Here is a 15,955-nt window from a genome sequence, read left to right as displayed (position 1 = left end):
GTCTGGAGGAAAATAAAGTCCTAACCTCTGACCTTTCATTAGAGTAGAGCACACAGGGGGTTAGAGGTGAGGGGGAAGAAAAAGGGAAAAAAAAAAAAACCAGTGTTATTCTCCCTCAGAAAATAAGTGGCTCCTGTTCATGGTGCAGGTCTGGCTTGTCATTAGCACAGGGCTGTACTTGCTAATAGGGAAAGTTAGAATGTGCTGTGGTATGGTGAAGTACCACAGAAGATTAATTTTCCTTGAGCATAGCTGCAGTAGCCCCTTCCTCCGAGTTTAACACTCGTTGAGAAGAATAACAGCATGGCCTGGCAGGGTGAGGGTCCGCGCTGAAGAGGTGCTCAAGTCCAAGACATCTAAGCTGTTTGTTTTGCTGACGTCTCCAACATCTCATTCTTATATGGTTTTCACTTTATTTACATTGATCCACTCCTAAGATTTTTTTTTCTTTTTTTTTTCCCAAAGAAAAATAGTTTGTTTTTATTTTTCACTTAGATGCATGTGCTTCCTCTGAGAAAACATGGATTGGTTTCACCCAGCATTATTAAAATAAATAGCATCCATAAATCTCAGTCAACGCTATGTGAAGTTCACTGCCGAACACTGGAACGAGGGAGTGGGCTTGTGCGTCCTTCTCCACGCCAGCAGACAGAAGCACTTTCAAAACACCTCACGTGCATTACCCATACCACCTAACTATTTCAACAAAAGGCCTGATTTTCCACTGCTTTCCCCAGTCTAGTAATCGATACTGATGTAAATAGTCGGTAAGCTACAGCTTCTGGCTGAAGCCTAATGATGGACTTGCTCTTTCCGTGGTTTAAACGGCTGCAGGCAGCGCAAGGCAGCGCGAGGGACGGGAACAGATTGGCAGGCCAACAAAACAGCTGTGCATCTTATACCTCTCCTGTGAACGAACAGAAAAATTAAACCCACATCCCCCAAATATTTCGGTGCCTGAGGCTGGCGGGGCTAGCCCTGGAAAGGACCGTGCTTCTGAAACTTCCCCGGGGGGTTGCCGGCCTCCTGCCGCTTCCCTCCCCGGTGCGAGCCTTCTGGGCCAGAGAAAGCAAATTCACTCTTTTCTGTACCTGGATGTAGTTAGATATTTAGGCACAACTCCAAGAAGACCAGGGCAGATATCCAGGGGAATTTAAACCTGCAGCATGCTGCTAGAAACCTTTTGCCAAAATGAATCTTGCCTAAAACCCATCAGGATGCCATTCCTGATGGCCTCTGTAATATTTCAGAGCCGGTTTTGCATAGAGCAGGAGTGTGTTTGTGAGGTTGGTTTAGTTTAGTGGGAGCTCAAAAAGCCTATGGATTAGGTAGAAATAAATAAGTTGTGTTTGACAAAAGGATATTTGGAGGGAGCCAGAGCTGTAGCTTGCTGCCAAGCTCTTTAGAGACAGAGGGATCTGTGCGTGTTTGCCTGGCCTCACTTGTATCTCCCACCTTCTACTGATGCAGTTATACTGAAAAATCAATAAGTCTTGCCTATGGTATGTATTTTGAAACGTCCAGTCCGAATAGTTTAAAGAAACAGTGTATTTTTTGTTGCATAACTCATCAGTTGTTACTTTTAGGATATTCCAATTTTAAAAGTTTAATTTTTCAGCTAAATATGTATGTTGTGTTTGTTAATTACATAGTATTGTTTCCTTCCCTCTTTTGGTGGCCGAAGTAATAAGCCAACAGAGGAGAAATTTTGAAATCCGTATCTGGGTGTAACATGAAATGTTTGCTCTGGTATGGTCACACTGTTATATTGTGCAATCAGGAACAACAGCAAAACAGTGTGATTTATGTAACTATTTCCACTGAGAACTGTGAGTTATAAACGCAGAAAAGAAATTCTCTGTTTGAATTGTTAATGTCTGTAGTCGGGTTACAGCTCAGCTGAAATTTGCTGAGGGTGAATGAGGTAGGAAGAATTTTATTCTGTGGATTTTCACACTGGGGAACTTGAGTTTGGAAGGATTAGTATGAAATAATCATGAAAGGTTTGTAGAAACCTTCACCGAGAAATTAACTTTGTATTAGTACAAATATTTGAAATGAATTTTCCTCTCCCAGCTGTTTCCTGAGCTGTAACGGAGAGCAGAGGAGACCTGGTGAAGGCTGAGATGTGTTTGCATGGGTGTTACGAGCAGATAACCCACAGCGCGGTTGCCGTACCTACAGACGTAATGGTGAAAGTTGTGAGCATTGTAAACTGGGTGGACCAAGGAGTTATTCTTAGCCTTGACCCTGAGTTACTTGAGGGTGTAACTGAGACACTGCTCAGCTCGACGTCAAGGTGTGGCTCCCCAGAGCGAATTTCTGAGGATGCATGTGTGCTAACAGAGTTTAACTTACTGCTGTCAACTCTTTCTAACTACTCTGGGGCCACGGACCTGTAGGTATGAGGAGGTACGAGAAGTGGATATTCATGAAAAAGGCATGGTGCAAAGTGAAGAGAGACTTGAGCAGCACTGTAAGGAGGGACGCTGTATAACCTTGCCTCTGGAGGAAGAAAAGTGAAAGCAACTACGGATAAATGCCTCTGCAATGAGCACTGCTACTGATTAATTCCTACCCTGCGTACATTTATTCTGTGTCAACCTTTCCTGCCTGCTTTCGGCTGTGGCTATCATCTATATGAACCTAACAGGCAACACCATTGCTACACTACATAAATAATTTAGAGATGGTGTAAAATAGCATGAATTTAGATACAATTTTTCCCAAGGTCTAGCCTCACTATTAAAACAGGTGAGACACGCTCTTAATTGACTTTCCAAAAACACTTTCTTGAAGCCAGCTGGGTCCTTAGAGGGAGTTACATTAGGAAAGGTTTTCTGAATCACACCTGGTTGTGAACTGTAATTAGCCTTCCCATTATTTAGGGAGGGGCAGTAGGCCCTGACTAAATTTGGCTCTGTGGCTGAAAGAAGCTGGATGTCAGATCTTCTCTAGGGCTACAGGACCTTTCTCTGGTGCTTTGAGACTATGGTGAGTGTCAGTTATATTGTATCTACTGTGAGAACACAGGCAGCTATCACAGGTCAATCTGAGACATGCAAATGTGACTGTGAGAAAAGGCAGAACATCTACAGGTCTTTTTGAGGAAAAGAGAAATGTCAGAGGCTGGTTTTTTTCCTAGAGGAAAATTTGGTGAAATTTTAAAATACTTTATTATGTGTTTATGCCAATGAAACTTCATTTCTTTAAAAACAAAAAAGTCTGCTGATTTAGCTAGCTGAATATACTTAGTAATTTAGAAAGTATTAGTATACAAAATAAATGTATACAGGTGCTTGACTTTTGAATAATAATGGCTGTACCAAATGCTGAAGGTGGTGCTTCCCTGAGTTCCTGAGTGTATTTGTTACCTGTTGACATACCCCTAAGATAGGAGGTAAGAATTAAATCTTGAAAATAGGAAGCAAGAGTGGTGGTGACTTATATACAAAACAAGAACTCGGGTGTATGCGGCTTTCAAAGAGAAACCCAGTGAGTGGAGTTGTAGCTCTATAATAGGGATAGGAAAACTCATTTCCAGAAACAAAGATGAACATGGGCGTCCTTTCCCTGGACAGGATTGCTGTCTGCCTGAGTCCAGGTACTGTTGGTCCTTGCCTGGGTCCAGCAACCTTTTGACACAGTCTGGCTTAATTTTAAAACTGTAGCTTGTTTTATTCCTTTGCCCTGAATGGTAGGAACTGTTAGACCTGACGTGGTTGTTACAGAAAGATGCTTGTGAGCTTCAGGATTAAACCAAGTCAGGTCATCCGTGCTTGCAGAGGCTGTCAGCCTCCCGGTGGGTTTCCAGGAACAAACACTGTTCCTCGAACCTGGTCAGGGTCCCGTGTCTGTACCAGCCAGAAACGTAGCCTCCGCTTTCTGTTTTATAATCCTTATTTTACAACATGTCTGCCTTATTTTATCCTACCTTACTGGCCCAGATCTTTGCCCCAGTCCTACCCCCAGCCCTAACCTTGCTACAGATGTAAAAATTTTGGAAATGCTGCAAGCTTGGAAAGCAAATATTTTCCTTGGAAAGTATGGAGGGGGAGGGGATGGAAGGAGATGTTCAGAAAAAACATCCATTTAGGGAAAAATTCCAGTATCATTGTAAACATTACTTTAAACATTCTTTCACTGTTCATTCTGAGACAGAGTATTTCACATGAAAGCCTCCTTCCCCCTCTCCCCCCCATTTTTTCCCTACCAGACCCAAGGAAAAAAAAAAAACTTCCAACACTAACTTTTTCTGTATAGGTTTCCAGGACTATTTTTTTTTTCCCAAGCCCTGAAGTTTCTAAACATGTTTTAGGCTCTGAACTTGCAAATGTGTAGGTTGTACGAGATGTGAAATTCTGAGTCACCTGAGGGAGTGGTTGTACCCATGACGTGCTAAGCCTGCGGGAAGCAAACCCTTCCTTCCTGTGTGAATGTGGGACGAGCTCTCCCAGACTGTTTCAGACCTGGAAAAAGGCTGGTGTGGCCAAAAGCCTTCCTGGGTTTCCCCACCCGGTTCTGTCAGTTGTTCTGTTGATAGATGTTGCTGCATCCTACCTGCTTTCCTGCGCTTATCCTTAAGCCGTCTCAGCTACAAGATCTGAGGAAGGCTTTGCAGCAGATGCGACGGATGGAGAGTCGTTTAGCCAGGGGTGTTTGGCTTGTCCTTCTGTAACAAACCACTGCAGTATGGGGCTGGCTTGCACTGTCTTGTGTTGCTGTTCAACTCTATAGTCTTACTTAAAGGAAGGAAAAAGGTGGTGGTGGTGGGGGGAATGAACAAAACCCCACCAAGCCTCTAGAGATTTGGTAGGACTGGTAGGTATTTGGGCAATGTAGGGGTGCATATTGGTAGGCATCTATGCATGTGTTCATGATTGTAGCCAGGGAGCACAGGTCACACACCCAACAGAAAATGCTGTTAGGTTTTTCTTCACCTGCTCTTTAAGGCTCTGCTGTATTTTCCTCAATGTCTCTCAAAGTTGCCAGTACAATCCTTTACCTGATGACCGATAACCCTGATGCGCGGAGCTGAGATGTGGGCTCATGCAGCTCCTCCTGCTGTCTGAACGTTCCGCCGTGCTGTCAGGGGTTCGTGATAATGAAGAGATACAGGACGGGAACCTGTCAGCCTGCAGGCACGATCTGTGCTGCAAGCCATAATGCATATGGCATGCTGGAAACTTCCACGCTAGCAGAGTGAATGCTGCTCTCCCCCGCTCCGACGTGCATACGCACAAATACACAGACATTGAGATGAAGTGGTAGCTGGCCCCATAGTTGGGGAGAAGAGATGGATAAGAAAAAAATATTCTGTATGTAGCAGAATGCAGCTTGAACTGCCATGTACTTAAATATTTCAGGCTTTCTAATAACGTCTCCTGCAGAAAAGCAAAGTGTGGAACCTGAAAATGGTTTCTACATGTAACTTTATTTTATGCATTACCCTGCGCTTTTGCTAAGTCAACGTTTCTACTCTTCTGAAGAAAAAATGATTTATTGATTCAGGATTTTTGAAAGCCCAGTACTCCAACAACTGCATTAGAGAAGGGGAAAAAAAAGGAAAAATCACTTCAAAACATTATATGACGTTTTGAATGATTACAGATCTAGCTTTCCTGCTTGCATTCCTTTTTCTGCAGGGTTTATCCGTTTCCCTGAGAAACACGTGGGCCAATAAGTCAGAACAATCAAGCCTTTGATGTGGAGCCCGGCCAGCACCCGCAGCCGGGCAGCAGCACCATGTTCAGAGAGGTGATGGGTCAGCTCGGAGCTTCGGGCTGGCTTGCAAGAGCCCGGTAGCCAGAGGATGGTATAATTGGCTACAGTAGTTCATTAGGGTGCAAATCAAATCATTTGACCAGCAGCAAAGCTCTTTGTTGCCCTCTGCAGGGACGAGAATAAGGAACCTTATTTGTCAGATACTGAAAAGAAAAAGGGAAAATGGAAAGGGAAAAAAAAAACCCAACTGGTTGGAGGAGTCCTAAAAGAATATACAACCATGGCAGTAAATCTTGATGCATTTCTGGTTCTTTAAGGGCCCTTCCATTGTTCGGTGATTTATACAGCAGGCTGTACTTTAAAGAACTGACGTGTTTAATGCTTTAGAAAGCAAGGGACTTCTGCTCAAGAAAAAGGGCTGTGTGTGTCCCTTTTTTCATGAGTTTTTCTGTTTTTCTGGAGGAGATCGTGTGGTGTTTGCTGGAAAGATGTTACAGTAGTTATGTATATGTGTCCAAAAGGTATGTTGTCCATCATTAAGTTATTCATAATTGCTTAATTCCTGCTGCACAAAGAAAGATACTTGACTCTGTGAAACCAGAGCGGCGGGGGGGGGGGGGGGGGGGAACATGAAACTTTTTTAAAAAGGCAATACTATCTAGAGGGACACTATAAGGAAGGTTCTGATCAAGTTTTCTCAAAGGATGTCTAGAAACACAAAGTATTTTATTCTGCTGTGTTATAGCTATTTTTAAATTGCAGAGTAGCTGAAATAACTAAAAGGCAGAAGGAAAATCATTAGGTAGAAAGCAAAAATAGAACCAGAGCTCCATTAGCAAAGTACCTTTCTCTGCTGTCTCAGCTTTTCAAGGCTGATGGGATGACAGCTTCTTGTTTAAGTTTTCACAGATTTCTTTACAGGCGCATAACCCATGAACTTATGACTGAGATATATATATTATACATGCATTCATAAATAAACATTGATCAGTCTTTGGAATACTTGATGATGAACTCATGCTTCTTAGGTTCCTTGAATATTAACACCATCTTACAAAATCAAATGTATTCAGACGCACCTTATGTTTTACAGGGTATTTCTGGCTCCTGCCATTCAAAGACCCCAGAATCTTATAATCTATGCTGAATAAGGAGATCAGGTGGCTACCTCCAGGAGCTGGAGTAGAGATTTTATTTAGATTAATCCACCAGGTTATGTATTTGCCATGCAATTCTGCCCTGGAACATAAGGAGGAAAAAAATGTAATAAATAGGGGTGGGGGAAAAAAATACCACCAGTCTTGCATTTTTTTGGCTGATCCTGTGGCCCAGCAGCTAACAGCAGACCTCCCATTGCCTTCAGTGGATGCGTACTAGAAGAGTAGAAGAGAGATGCAGAAGATTTCACATCTATATTTTGCTTTTATGACATGTTTTAATGGACAGGTGAGGCTGAATATGCTCCAGTGTCCACCGTCGCTAAGCCTAGGCTGTAGATGCACGTGTCCTCTGTGCTGCCAGCAGGACATGTCACCCTCTCTCGGACCAGTCTGCCCCAAATCTCTCTCCCTTCCTACGCGTGGTAAATGCTTCTCCCCGTCCTGTCTCGAGCAGACCCCTCGAGGTGCTCCCTGCTTCCTTGGGTTACGAGCGAGCACGGCTGAGGCATCTGCGTGGCGTTTGCTTCTTGAGCAGCTATTCCTGGACTCCTCGGGGGGGGAAAAAGAGCAGGGAAGGCTGGAGTGCTTTACTGGCCAGACCCAGTCCATTGGCTGCTGGTTAGCATCCCTGCGTAAGAGCGGCTTTCTTGCTCAGACCAAAGGGCTTCGTGGGGCAGGAGTATCCTGTCCCTGGCGGTACCCAAGGACAGACGTGTTGGGAAGGCTACAAGAACAGGCAAGCGTAGAGCGATGCTTTTCCCCCCCCTCCACCGCCTGCGGCTCAGGGACGTCCTGCAGCAGCGACCGTGCCTTTGTGCTCAGGAGCCTTTGGGTAATTTTTCTCGCGTTACCTTGTCTAATCGCTTCTTGGAGCGGCGCAACTTTTGGCATCTGCGACATCCTGTGGTAATGAATTTCTACAGCGCAATGGGTTAAAAAAAGGTACTTCCTTTTGTTTGTTTTTAACTTGCCACCTGTTAATTTCATTTGAGGTCCTCCGGCTCTTGTTTTGTGACAGCCTCGATCTCTGTGCGCCTCCTCTGTGGTGTTCTCGATTACACACATCTCTGCATAGGTCCCTTCTGATTATTAACTCTTCCTTTTAGGAAAGCTGTCCCTTACCAGGTGGTATAGGCCTTGCAAATGGTCTTAGCCTCACTGATGCAGAAAATGATGGGCGCTTTCAAAATCCAGCATCTATTGCAAAGTGTCTCCTAAATACTTCTTTTTCCTCTTTCTTTAGCAATTTTGTCTCATCATATTCCAGGTAGCACCAGTTGCAAGTCTTCTCCTGTCCTGAACTTACTGCTGGCTGATTACAAATACGTAACAACAACATGGCATATTTGACAGAGATGAAAAAATATGAACATACACCTGATCTATCATTACTCTAGCCAATTTCTTTCACATTTAGGTCACCCTCTGTCACAACAACTCTTAATTAGCATGAAAAAATGACCTTGTTTCATATTTTTAATATGTGAAATACCATCAAGGTGAACATGAAGAAAGTTGCAATTGCATGCACTATCTGCTGCAAGGGAACTCTCTAAGTTTAGTGTTTTAAATCAATACAATACACAGGCCTGCAAGCGACAGGGAGAGGCCAACTTGATAAATTACTGGTTATACAAGGTGAATAAAAATACGAGGACCTACAAAACTATAGCAGAGACTTGCTGGGAGGGGGAAGGGAGCTGAGTAGTTGGCTGGCTCCTTCTCTTCTGCTTAAAACTGCTGCTCAGTCCCTAAAGTTGCCAGCTTGTCTGTTTGATGGCTTGGCAGGGTTCTGTTGGGAAATGTGCAAATTGCAGCTTGTGGGAACAGGGGAAAAATACAGAAACTAGACTAATGTGGAAGAAGAGCATCTAACCTCGCAAAATCAGTTTTTAACCTGGAACTGCCAGGCCTGGTTAAGGAGAAGGATTGGTTTCTTGTAACTTTAATCACATTTGAAGTAGTTAGCCTATTAAGCCTCGTTTATTCCATGATTCTATTAGCAGCTTTGATCCATGTCTGCAGCTCTTCCCCACATTAGGGGATGTATAACGTGTGGCTGCACAAAAAGAAGTGGGAGGAAACCCTTTGCGTGGTGCTGCAATAAAACAGCTGCCTTGTATATGGTTCAGAGAGGTTGATGAAGCACTGCCCTCCTCGGAGCATGTGTGCCCCTGGGAAAACGACAGCAATCTTTGGGGAAGAGGGTTGGCAGAGGAAGTAAACACTGCTTGGCTGGGGCTGACAGTCACACCTCTTAAATAACCATCCTGGAAGAACAGACTTCAGTCAGCCAGTGGTCAGGGGAAGCAGAAGTAGCCTGGGTTTGGTTGGGCCAGAAATATTGCAAGAACAGGAATATATGAGATATTTTGATACTTCTGCTGTTCCTTTCAGCCAAAGCCTGGCAGGACAGAACTATGGGCAATCTACAGAAGAAACCAGACTGAACTTTTGATCTTAAAAAAAAAAAATTAAAAAAATTCATGTCACTTTCTTAATCCAAACCCACAGGCTTCAACTTTATAAGGACACTTGTGTTTTTCTTTTTTTCTGTGGTTAGACTGCCATGGTAGAATTGAAGGCTTCTGCTTACACTATACAAGCTCCAATTTAATATCAATTAAATATTCTGTAGATGGCTGAAAAAGTGCTCTGGATTCAAATTGTCTTGCTTCGTGGTGAATATATTTATTTTCACTCTTCATTCAATCACTCAACAGTGTAGTCATTTGCATAGCTGCAACAGACTTTTCTGTTGTTCCCCTCGAAGTTTTGTGGGAGCCAGGCAATCTAACTGCTAACCATTCCTCCTGTGTAATGCAAGTACAGATTTATAAGCAGAGGTCTGTAGCAGATACGGTTACTTTACCAGATTCTGCTCTAACTTGCAAATCAGATTCTGCCCTGCCAACCTGAACACATCCTGACACCGGAGCTCAAGAATCAGGTTTTGTAGGGCAAGAGCTGTGGCAGAACCAGGATCCTCTTTCATGTGGCCTTCTGGCTGAGAGCTAATGTATGACTCCATAGTGAATGAAGAAATATTTTTCTACTGGGCTTCAAAGCGGGTAGGAGCTGATCCTGACACCCAAGAGCCTACAGTTCTGTTTCTCAGTTACCTCATCATGTGCGTGAATGATACTTATCACCCAAAGGTGTAAAGTCTTTGCTAAGAAAAGCATTTCTCAACCCGAGGTTGTTACTCTTCCTCTTGGGTTCTGTCCCATCCACAGCTCTTCTGTGAAGTTGTGAGTCTGCTGGCAAGAGGAATCAAGTCTTATGGCTTGGGAAGCGTTTATAATACTCCACAGTACTGTCTACCACTTTTCTCAGCAAATTGAAGAATGGCCTTACCCTGCTCTTGGCATTCATCTCTCTGTTGTCCTTCAGGTCTTTTACTTCCTTACTCGTTTGCTCTCCTTTTTGTCCTTGCACCACCCTCACGATTCTTCCAAACCTTATCTGCAGTTATCTTCTGGGTTTTTTTGTTGGTTTTTTTTTTAATTACTCCTGAATTGGAGATTCACATGTAACATTAAAAGCCTGGGAGCTAACCCTGCAAGATGACAAAGAAAAGCTGGATCCATGAGACCAGGGTGGATATCATGAAACCAGAATATGGACAGAAGTCAAACTTCATCTAACTCTTGCCTTGAAGCAGAACTATCCCAGGGTAGACCCTTCACTTCCAACAGATGTTAACCTGTTCTTAAAAGGCTCTACTGAGCCTGCTCTACTCAGAGTCCCCAGGTGGTCCACCCCTCACTGTCCTCATAACTGGATTTTTTTGCTAGTATCTTTCATGCAAAGAAAACCAATGCCTCTTTTTCATTGACTTGAACAACTGATCACCATCTGCTTTACAACATTTCTTTTTTACATGTATGAAGATTTTCCATCTGCTGTATTCCTACCTAGTTCATGCTTGTTTTCAAAAGATGTTGTAGAGAATATTGATGTACTCTTCCTTGTAGCATTAAAAAAAAAAATAAATCTGTAATATGGAGCTACCATTGGGCCGGGGGGGGGAGATGCAAGTGTCAAATATTTGGAGTTTGTATACTTAATTGTCTCTGAGGACCCACATAGGAAAAAAAAAATATCTTTGAATTAGAATTTTACATACTACTAGTCAGATTGGTCTATTTTTGGTAAATGTTTAATGTCTTGAAGGATTGTGTTCCTATATTCTGTCAGAATCGGTCAATTTTTCTATGGCTGTATTACTTTACATGTAACACTCTACCTTCAAAAAAGTCTACTTTCATAAAGCTGATAATGTGCTCGTACTAAATCTGATTGTAAAAGTTCCCATCATATTATTTTTGGGAATATGCCTGCTGGTATATTTGCCTTCCTCAGCAGGGTTCAAGAAGATGGAGCCAGGCTCTTAATGGTAGTGTGTGGTGGGAAGACAAAGCAATGGGCATAAGTTAAAACAAGAGAGTCAGACTGTATATAAGGAGAAACTGCTTTCCCATGAAGACAGCCAAGCAGCGGAGCAGAAGCCCAGGAAGATTGTGCAGTCTCCATCCTTGGAGGTTTTCAAGACCCACCTGGATAAAGCCCTGAGCACCCTGGTCTGATCCTGCAGCTGACTTTGCTTTGGGCAGAAAATTGATTTGGAGACACCTGAGGTCCCTTCCAGCCTGAACAGGTCTGTGATCTTGTGATCCTGTGACCCTCAGACATGAAACCAGGACACGGACAAATAAGAAAGAGAAGCAAACAAAGGTTTCTGGTAAATTTAGTAAACCTCTCCTGAGTGATAGCTCTTCACTCCTAGCACTTGCTTTTTTCTAGGGTATTAGTCAGTCCATTACAGTAGTTTCCCCAAACACAAATATTAATCATACTCATGACATTTTTTTTAAAAGAAACATTTAATTTGGCTCCAGTCCCTAGAATAAGTCCTTGTGTCTGCTTGGGTGTTCTTGGTCTCTGGCAGTCTTGGGCTTCCTCAGAAGCAGAACAGATCATCTGTTTTCCTGTTTGAATTTCTGGTACCTTCAGAGTTTTCATTTCCTGCTGTTCTGTTGGTGAAAAGGTATAGGAAGGACAGTGCAATCATTAGATGTACTGTACCAGATGCAACTCTGTGTTTATTGATACAGAGATGGGGAGGAACTGAGATGACCCTTCAGTGTGTCGTGTCTCATGTTATGATTTTCTGTATGAGACACTGATTTCAGGTGGGGCATCAGGTAGCAAATGAAGCTGGAGAGTATATTTGCAGGGCAAATACCAGAGGTGGGTTAACAAGGAAATGCTTTCACTTGTTGCACCTTCTGGATCACATTTTCCATTAACTAACTGATCTCTCAAAATCCAGTTGCTGCCGAACACCTTTCGCGTCAGCTTGCCGGCTCCCTTACAGGTGACCCATTTACCGGGAGAGCGGCTGGATGCTTTCTCATTCCCAAAGGAATCACACAGCCATGCTTCCAGTTAGGATGCACTGCTTTGTGGAGAGCACCGAGCAGAGCCATGTTACCCCAGCTTTTGTTTCAGCTCAATGGTAAAAGCTTCTGGACCGTCTTTTGCTCAAATTGGTTCTACTTCAAAAAGCTGAATTATGTATGTGTGTGTACATGCAAGCATATAAAGCTTATTCTGTAACCACTCTGTGCTGCATGCAAACATTTGTAGTTCTGTTTTGTGTATGCGTGGGCCAGTTGGCAAAGTTTGTCATAGCAATTTAACAATCCAAAGTGGCAATGCCTAAACATTGTTCTGTTTTCAAAAGTATGTTTAAAATTAATGTGGCTTCCCAGACCAGGTGCTGACACCCCTAAGGAGTACTCGAGTAGTCCTCTTGCAAGTCTGTTTCAGTCAATGATAGAGTTGCTTAGAGATTTGATTCATTGTGCATAAAGGCATCAGCATCTGGCCTCAAGTTAGCAATAAATAGAGGTAAAAGATAATGTATCAGCTAGCATGTTCCCCATATATATATGGTTGTTCATATTTTTTTGTAAGAAGAAAATTATGTGTGTCCTAGTTGCAGCTTTTATTTTTGTTAGCTTTATTTTTCCCTGGTAATAAAAATAAGTTTTGTCTACAGTACACAGGGAAAATGCCTCAGATTTGTTAGATTTGAAATTTGAGAGATTGGGTTTCACTCTTGTGGTAGAAAACTGGCTTCTGCAACACCAAATTTGAGGCTTGGGGTACGATTTTCCCGAAAGCCTAACTAAAATCTCCCACTGCAACTTAGGTTCATATCTTCTGCAACTGCATCCCTTCCTCCTCCTCAGCAATTCCTTCCTCTCCAGTACGCAAGCCATGAGTTGTTGTGGATGATGACAAAGTGGAATATAGAGGTAGGTTTGCCAAGTATTAGGCTGAATGTTTCCCCTTGATTCCTAGCTGAAGCTTTATGGAGAACAGGAGAACCCTGAAGCCCCGCAGAGTGCTCCTGTGACTTAGAAAGCTATCCCTAGTACGTGCTCGAGGTTCAGATGGTAGCTTTCTGTGTTGTTAGTAACGCTTAGTGAAACTTATTTTCTTATCCTTCCACAGTCTGAAATGTAATCCTTTAAATGTATGAAGCCCTTTTTTTCTTCTCACTTGCTTTAGAAGTGTAGCTTTCCTTATAAATCCCATCCACCATTACAGTTAAGCGGTCTCTGTCTACAGCATATATGCAAGACAAAAGATTTTTTTATTTTTAATGGAGCATGGAAAATCTTCACAGAAAGCATCTCACTGGTTTACAAAGGAATGTAATGTGCAGGACCAAACCTGTCAGCTCTCGCTTATTTCGGCTGCGACTTGTTCACTTTCAAACAGCTTTTTACAGCACACTGTCTCACTCCAGCAAGGAGAAAATTTCGCAGTGTGATTCAGTGAGACTTCTCACTCATTTAACTGTCATCGCGTGAGAATTCCTGTCTCATGAACAGAGGTAACGGGAAGGTGCTGCTTGCGAGACCTCTCAGCTTTGTGAGCTGTTCTACATCCAGTGAGTGATCAGGGAAAGTTCTGCTCCAAGAGAAAGTGTCTCTGCTCTGAGCCAGCAGGAGCTTCTATGTTTCCAGCAGTGGGGAGAAATGCTATATTCCAGCTGTAAAGTAAGTACATTTGTAAGAAAACATCCCCACGGTCGTGAAGGTCTGTAGCAGGCGGAGGTCGGAGAAAAGATGGATGATTTTGCCTTTGTTAGTCCTGCATATTCTCTGCTGTCAGTGAATGATGTCTTTTGAGCAAAATGTGCTCGACTCTTTAAGCCTGCTGATAAGTATTTAACAGGAAAGGAAACATTTCTCTATATGGTCCCTATTCTATCTGGAAAAATTGGAGTTAGGTCCAAATCACACCCAGATAAATAAGTAAAGACATATCTGCATTTAGTCTAGGATAATAACATACATGCCATGATAGAAAATATTACAAAAGTCTGTTCATTAAAAAAAAAGCATAAGAAAGAAGGCAAAAGCAAGCCAATTTTACATAGCAATGCATTCAGAGGCCAGGAAGCCTTTTATAGCTCCTGGTATCTGGTATCTCTGGCAAACAACCTTAACCTTTCTGGCATCTCAGTGGTTTGGGAAAGCTTATGTCCTGATTTGTGGGATCATGGCAATGGTTCTCTCTGTGTAGAATGGAGATCTTTTCCTTGTCTACCCTCTTTGAACCTGGCAGAGATTCCCATGTGCTGAAACTGAATTGACAGAGCAGTTCAGGAAAAGTACATGAGCAGGCTTTGCTTCAGAAATGACCAACTTAAAAGTTGGACTGCACTTCAGCATAGATGACAAGTGGAATTTGCAATAGGTCTTGGTTCTGCTCTTGCTCTTTTTCTCCCCCTTCTTCTATAGGCAAAGAAATGCCAGTGTGTCCCTGATTTGAGAGAGAAGCAAGTCTATAGGCTTTCTTCTCTCATCCTACTGCTTCTGTGCTGAACTGGTCAGAATTTAACCTTTAGCAAGACCTGTCAAGCAGTGGCTGGATCCAACTATCTTCTTCCTTTCACCCATTAAATGGTTGTCTGTGCTTGCTGTTTCAGTGGGCACTTTTGTTGTTTTTAACTGATAACTGGAAGCTTTCTTCAGGAGAATATAGTCTGAAAGCATTTAGAGAGAAGAGGAGGAACTCTGTGTATGGTCACAAATATGACAGACGCACCTGTAAGCAAGCCCACATGGGGGGCATGCTGTCTTCTTCCCAGTGAGAAGGACCCTCATGCCCTGATGTGGCAGCTGAGAATTTATTTCATCATATTGAGAAAATCCTCTGATGAAAACTTCAGCCATCTGTGCTACCAGAAACATAATCAATCCCAGCCAGTAAATCATAGCACCCCAGTGTTTTGGGCAACACACTCTTCGGTACGTTAAAACACTATTGAATATTGACAGCGGGATAGGATTTGTGAGGCCTCTCGTGATCAATCCCTTTCTATTTAAATAGCTGATAAATTACAGTCTGAGGACTTATGATATGCCTGTTGGTTAAGAGAAGTTATGTTTTTAACAGATTTCTACATTTTTGCAGTCGGGGTTTTGAATTCTGAGCTATAATCCACATGGGAGCAGGAATATAAGCTCTTCTTTCACAGATCAGATACGATGGATACCTGTATTCATACTGCATATTTGCTTTCCTTTATTTCTGATCATATTGCAGACCACCAATTTGGGTGGTTTTTCTGAGTTACGACTAAGTACTTTTTTCCACAGCAGATCGTTCTCACGTTTATCCGATTTCTAGTTTTTCACTTGTCAAATAAGAACTTCTTAGATAAACAAACATGGGTTTTTTCCTAGCTTGCCTGCTATTCTCTGTGAGGTAACAATAACAAGTGATGGTTACGAAAACCAGACACCGATAGCCATACCGCGTCTCAGACCAGAAAGCATGCATTCTTCTGGCTGGCTACAAAACACAAGTAAAAAGCCCTGTCCTTTCAATCGTTCTGACTTCTAAATCCCAGCTGAAGGGAAATGTATAGCTCAGCCTGCCCCAGAGCTGCTCATTCCAGCATCAGCTTTCTGTGGTGCTGCAAAGGCAGGGCATCCACTTGTCCTCCATGTAAAACTGCCAGACATCAAAGAGCATATCCCATA

The 15,955-nt window shown here is 42.8% G+C and overlaps 1 long non-coding RNA gene across 1 annotated transcript in view; it reads left to right on the top strand.

Moving 5' to 3' along the window:
* Positions 1–1,865: 1,865 nt before the first annotated feature.
* LOC142042316 (uncharacterized) overlaps positions 1,866–15,955 on the top strand; it is a 42,680-nt gene continuing 28,590 nt past the window's right edge. The window contains exon 1 of the long non-coding RNA XR_012653708.1: positions 1,866–1,924. This is a non-coding gene — a long non-coding RNA (uncharacterized LOC142042316). The remainder of the gene's footprint in view (positions 1,925–15,955) is intronic.

The sequence above is a fragment of the Buteo buteo genome, chromosome 20 (genome assembly GCF_964188355.1).
Source record: "Buteo buteo chromosome 20, bButBut1.hap1.1, whole genome shotgun sequence".
Classification (NCBI taxonomy): domain Eukaryota; kingdom Metazoa; phylum Chordata; class Aves; order Accipitriformes; family Accipitridae; genus Buteo; species Buteo buteo.
This window is presented reverse-complemented; position numbering and strand designations above follow the sequence as displayed.